Here is a 6,000-nt window from a genome sequence, read left to right on the forward strand (position 1 = left end):
CTATCTATATCAGCAAAAGTCATGTGGTGTAGCTTTAAGCACTGTGAGCCTGCCTATGAGATTAGAATAGCACTCATGAATAAGACAGGGGTGATCTGAGCATCTATTCTGCCTTTATTGCAAAGGGGACCATAAGAAATAATTAAATGTTCCAAGTGTTGGTTATCAGCTCTTTGTTTTAGCATTGTTCCCCCATACTCTGTATGCACTGATTCACTCCATTACATACAGAGCTAATATTGTCCATACAGGGTGAGATAACAAGACTAGGTCCACAGTAGAAGAACAACAATTCAATAGGTCAGATGTAAAACATGTGACAGCTTTAACATGAGTTGCATGTTCATATTAAAAAGGGACAGTGTTTTAATCACATAGTAATGTCTGCCAACTTGACTTTTTTTAACCCCCCCCAACAGATACCCCTGAATTATACTTTGATAAATTAATTTAGATCTAATCTCAGAGAACACTGACTTTCATTATGGTGTTCCTCAACAAGAAATCAGAAATAAATTTCTGAGCTAGATTTTTCCTCCCTGCTATGAGATATTCAGAGGTGTAACAGTCTTTTTTATGCCAGAAAAACTTAAATATCCCTAGTGACAATTCCCAAATGAGCAAAAATAATTTTCATTCTGTTTCTTTATCCAAGCTGATAGATCTGTTGTTACAATTCAAAGAAAAATTGATATTTTTAAAAAACATATGACCTGAATTAAATAAAAATAATGTGAATGCACACACGTGTGTGTGTTTTTAAAAGAGCATAAATGGATCTTTCTTGCTTTCTGCTGCCAAGTACCTTATAAGAACAGACATTGTTATTTGGTTAATGCTTTGGCACCTGCTACATCGGCATTACTTTTGATGATTAAGCAGATCCCTGTAGCTCAATTAGAGATTCCTATAAAAGGTAAATTTGTGTGACTATAGCAGAATAAATGACCATTGAGGAATATGTGGAGGTAACAATTGCTGATTAGGTTCATAAAACTATAAGTTCAGTTTAAATCAATATCAATAAACTGGGAAGGCTTACACTTGTACTTGCATTTAGAGAAGCAACGGTGTAGTTTTGCTTGTTTACTGGCTATATTTAAGATCAGAAATTGCATACAGAAATAAGGCAGGTATTATCAAGATTCCAGGAAAAGTTTCAGCTTATTTCATACTGCTGTTAAAAATTCAGAAATCCAGGCTATAAAAAAAGTAAGTGGCAAGACTTTTCCAGTTCCCCAAATAGAAAGATAGAATCTAGGAATATATGAGCACAATTGTAGACTTCTGCAACATAATCAACAGAAATGTGTTTTGGTTTAGTATGTTTAACAATAGACTGATCAGGGGTGTCCTCAGGGAGGGGGTCAAAATGTCAAGATGGCAGCCATAATCATGCAATTGAAGCCCTGCCCAATTTTTTTATGTGCGTAGATGGTTGTGGCTCCTAGGCTGGCTTTTTTGAACCTGCAGATACCCCTGGACAAGATAAATCTTTTATCACCACCACTACCCTGGCAGACAGGGTAGTTCTCTGAGATTAGATCTAAATTAATTTATCAAAGTATAATTCAGGGGTATCTGTTGGGGGGGGGTTAAAAAAGTCAAGTTGGCAGACATTACTATGTGATTAAAACACTGTCCCTTTTTAATATGAACATGCAACTCATGTTAAAGCTGTCATATAGCTCTGTTTTACATCTGACCTATTGAATTGTTGTTCTTCTACTGTGGACCTAGTCTTGTTATCTCACCCTGTATCTGAGTCTGCTATTCACAAACCTGCAGATTTATGTCATTCAGAAATAAGATACCCCAGACCAGATCAGGCAATCAACTCCACAGGGAGGCTAAGACTAGTTTTATTGAGATTGGTTTTAATAACCAAATCTTGCAAGTCTGATTGGGCCATACGTCCCCTTCTTATACTCCAGTGAATTAGGGAGCTGACTGTCTGAGCTGCTTCCAAATGTTATCTCATTGCTTTGGACTTAAAAAATGTTTCAGCCCCTTTTGCCTAGCTATCTTTTTTCCTGCGTATCTGAACAACTACCAGGGGTATCTTTTGGAGAGAACAGACCTGCCAACTCTATCACTTCTTAAATAATCCTTGTGCTATTCTACAACTAGAGGTCAAATAAAGTAAATTCCAAAATTTAACTATGTGATTTCCTAATTCTCATATATAATCTTTGGCCTTTATTAGGAAAGTGATGGATTGTTTTATGGACTCTGTGACTTTAACAGGATTGTGCATGGCAGAAAATCAACAGGCAATGCTTTTCCTATTCGCTCCTGTCCATGTTGGGAAATGGACACAACAATTAAATTTCACAGAGCCTCTGACCTTATTAAAAGACAGAACAATTCTACTTAAAAGCACAGTCCCATTAACAAAAGTTATATCGTTTCACAGGACATTGTTTTCATAGCTTGCATTCTGACATACTCTCTTGCACAATAACTACACAACCCTTCAGTTAAATGAGAAGCATGCAAGATTGCGGATCTGTTCCCTACATATTTAGAAATTGGCAGTTATCTAGCGAGATACAGTATGTGGTGTGTACTATCACTGTTTTCCAGACTCAGAGATTCTGTACCTAACTGCATCTGTGTGACTTTCTGCATATTGTTTAATTATATAATGAGCAAACACAAAACAAGACACAACAACATTTATTTATTTATTTATTTATTTATTTACTTATTTATTTATTTTCAAATTTGTATGCCGCCTATCTCCCCCAATGGGTGACTCTGGGTGGCTCACAATAATAAAAAAGAAAAAACACAGAACTCTCCAAACATAGACATAATCTATAAATAGTTAAAAACATATATAAAAATGGCCTAAAACCTCCTATAATTTGGCCCTAAAAAACCTGTAAGATGCTGGGGGGCGGACAACCCCTCACTCCACCAGCCATCTCCATAGGTGCGGGCCCCCCTCTGGCCCCCAAGCCTTCTGGCAGAGCCAGGATTTGATCTCTTTCCTGAAGGCCATGAGGGAGGGGGCACACCGCACCTCAGACGATAAGATGTTCCATAGGGTGGGCGCTACAGCAGAAAAGGCTCTCTGCCTAGATCCCACCAATCGAAATTCCTTGACGGGTGGGGTCTGCAACCTGCCCCTTCTGCTGGACCGAGTGGGGCGGGCTGAGATGACCGGGGCGAGGTGGTTCCTCAGATAACCTGGTCCCATGCCATGAAGGGCTTTAAAGGTGATGACCAACACCTTGAATTGGACCCGGAAACAAACTGGCAACCAATGCAGCTCATGCAACAGAGGTATTATACGTGCTGCAAATTACTCTAAGGAGCTCATTTTATAAATTCACTTTGTGGCACTAATAATCAGACTTATACAGCTGTTTGCTTTTAACATTTATTGATGTATTTCAATGATCCACCTTGACGTTCTGCTAATTTTTTTAATATAATTTTATTGAAGAAATTTTTAACAAGATAAAAACAATACAAATACTAGAAAAGAAACAAATAGTGGATAAGTAAGTAAGAAAGGAAAAGGAAAAGGAAAAGGAAAAGGAAAAGGAAAAGGAAAAGGAAAAGGAAAAGGAAAAGGAAAAGGAAAAGGAAAAGAAATTATAAAGAAGTAGCTTCCGATATTTTTGACAGCGGTTATAAATGTATTTTTAATTTTCCCTCTCTCTCTAAGGTTACATCATAATTTCTTTCTTTCTGTAAGCTACCCCATCTAATCTTCAAATCCATAAATCACAAATTCATTTTTCTCTTTTTTCAGCAAGAAGTCCATAAGGAGTTTCCAGTCACTGGTAAATGTAGTTATTGATTTTTCTCTAATCAAACAAGTGAATTTTGCCCTCCTTGCTAGTTCTGTCACCTTCACCAACCTTTCCTCCATTGTGGATATTTCAGTCTTTCCATTTTTGCGCATATAATAGTCTTGCAGTAGTAATCATATATAGAAATAATCTTCTATGGCTATTTTCTAATTGACTGTCCATTAATCCCAGCAAGAAAAGTTCTGATTTTAGCTGAATGTTGATCTTTAAAATTCTTTGTATTATTATATGTATTTGAACACAGAAATTTCTGGCTTTTTTACAAGTCCACCAGGCATGGTAAAATGACCCTTTATGTTGTCCACATTTCTAATATAAATTTGACGTACTTTATACATTCTAGACAATTTTTCTGGAGTTATATACCAATGGTACATCATTTTATTTAAAAAAAATCTCTTTTAGATTATAACATAATGTAATTTTCAATCCTTTTTAACCTCATATTTTCCCACAGTTCCATCAGTATATTATGTCCAAAGTTCTTAACCCATTTCATCATACAGTCTTTCACTTGTTCTTCTTCCATTTCAAATTTCAATAAAAGTTTATACATTTTAGCAATTACATGTTCATCATTTGTACATAGTTCAACTTCAAATTCAGTCTTCTGCTGCTCAATTCCAAATGTCCTATTGTCTACCTTAAATTTTTCTCTTAACTCTGCATACGAAAACCATTGAAAACTAAATCCCTCTGCAGCCAATTGCTGTTTTGACTTCATCTTATATTCTCCATGTTCCTGTTCTAACAACTCCTGATAAGTTAACCATTTTTCTTCACCTACTGTTTCTTTCCTGTAAAATGCTTCTTGTGCTGAGACCCATGAAGGCATTTTGGGGCATAGTGTGGGTTTATATCTGTTCCATATTCTCAATATGGCATTTCTAATATGATGGTTTTTAAAATCTACATTAACCTTAACCCGTAGAAAACCATGCTATTGGAGAGGCCCTACTAATTTGAGGGACATACTGCAAACACTGATGGCAACTAAGTATATTATAAATAAGACTGGGAGCTTTGGATTGTGTTCCATAATGAATCTTGTGTTTAGGAGAAGGAAGATCTGCAGTGAAATTAACACAAAGTTGTGCTCACAGTATTACTGCAGTGAGTTGAATATCTCCCAGATCACTCATTCTTATGTTGCTTTTCATGTGTCTGCTCAAAACTAAATATCCCACTGGGCACAAGATATCAGTTTCTTAATCATTTATTGTTTATTTTATACAATATTATTATGCATTTGTGTCACTAAAAATGACCCCAAAAATGTAATTTGTAACTGTTAGAGTGAAGTATACATTTTCTTTACATGCTGGACATGTAACTTGAATGTTTCTCACATTATCTGTCAACAAGTGAACCAGTATGGAATTGTGGTTAATGGTTGGATTAGGAGAGGGGGAGATATAGGCAACTCTTAGGCAAGTCTTAGACAAATCAACCTTCAGCCATAAAAACTCATTGATTGATGACGGGACAGTAATTCTTATAGGGTTGTAATAGGGAAATTAGAAGAGGGAACTGTATGCAAGGTGCCTTCAGTCCCTGGAGGAAGGGAGGAGTGTAAAATCTAGATCTATATTTGACATCTAGATTTGCCACCATGAATAATTCAGCAGTTCTCTCCCTTGATTTTTCCCCCTACTATATGTAGGACAGGGCATTATCTAAGAACATAATTATTGTTACTATTTGTAGACCACTCATCAGGGCAAAATTCCCAAGGTGTTATCAATTCTGAATGGAAAGTATATCAAGAACAATAACATAACTTGATTAATGGTCCCAATAAAAGACCTATAAGAATGAAAGAAAAGGAAGCAAGGATCAGAACTGTTTGATGGCATTCAGAAGAAAGAAAAGGGAATATTTCAGTGTATATTCTGTACTTCTATTTATTTATTTGTCAAAATGACTCCGAGCAGCTTCACCAGGCTAAAAGAGCCAACAACATTATATATAAAAATGAACACACAACGTTATATAAGAACACTGTGTTCATCTGCTGGAACAACAAATCTTACTTTATCTTATTATTAGCAATGATTGTTTCATTAAAATGGTGCTATCTGATACATATTGGAAGTAAATCCTACTGTGTTCAGTGGAGCTTACTCCTCTAGGACATGTATCTAGGATAACATAACATAATGATTATGGAAGC

The sequence above is a fragment of the Python bivittatus genome, unplaced genomic scaffold (assembly GCF_059951505.1).
Source record: "Python bivittatus isolate LINGU-HERP-01145 unplaced genomic scaffold, Pbiv_v1 ctg000480_np1212, whole genome shotgun sequence".
Taxonomy (NCBI): Eukaryota; Metazoa; Chordata; class Lepidosauria; order Squamata; family Pythonidae; genus Python; species Python bivittatus.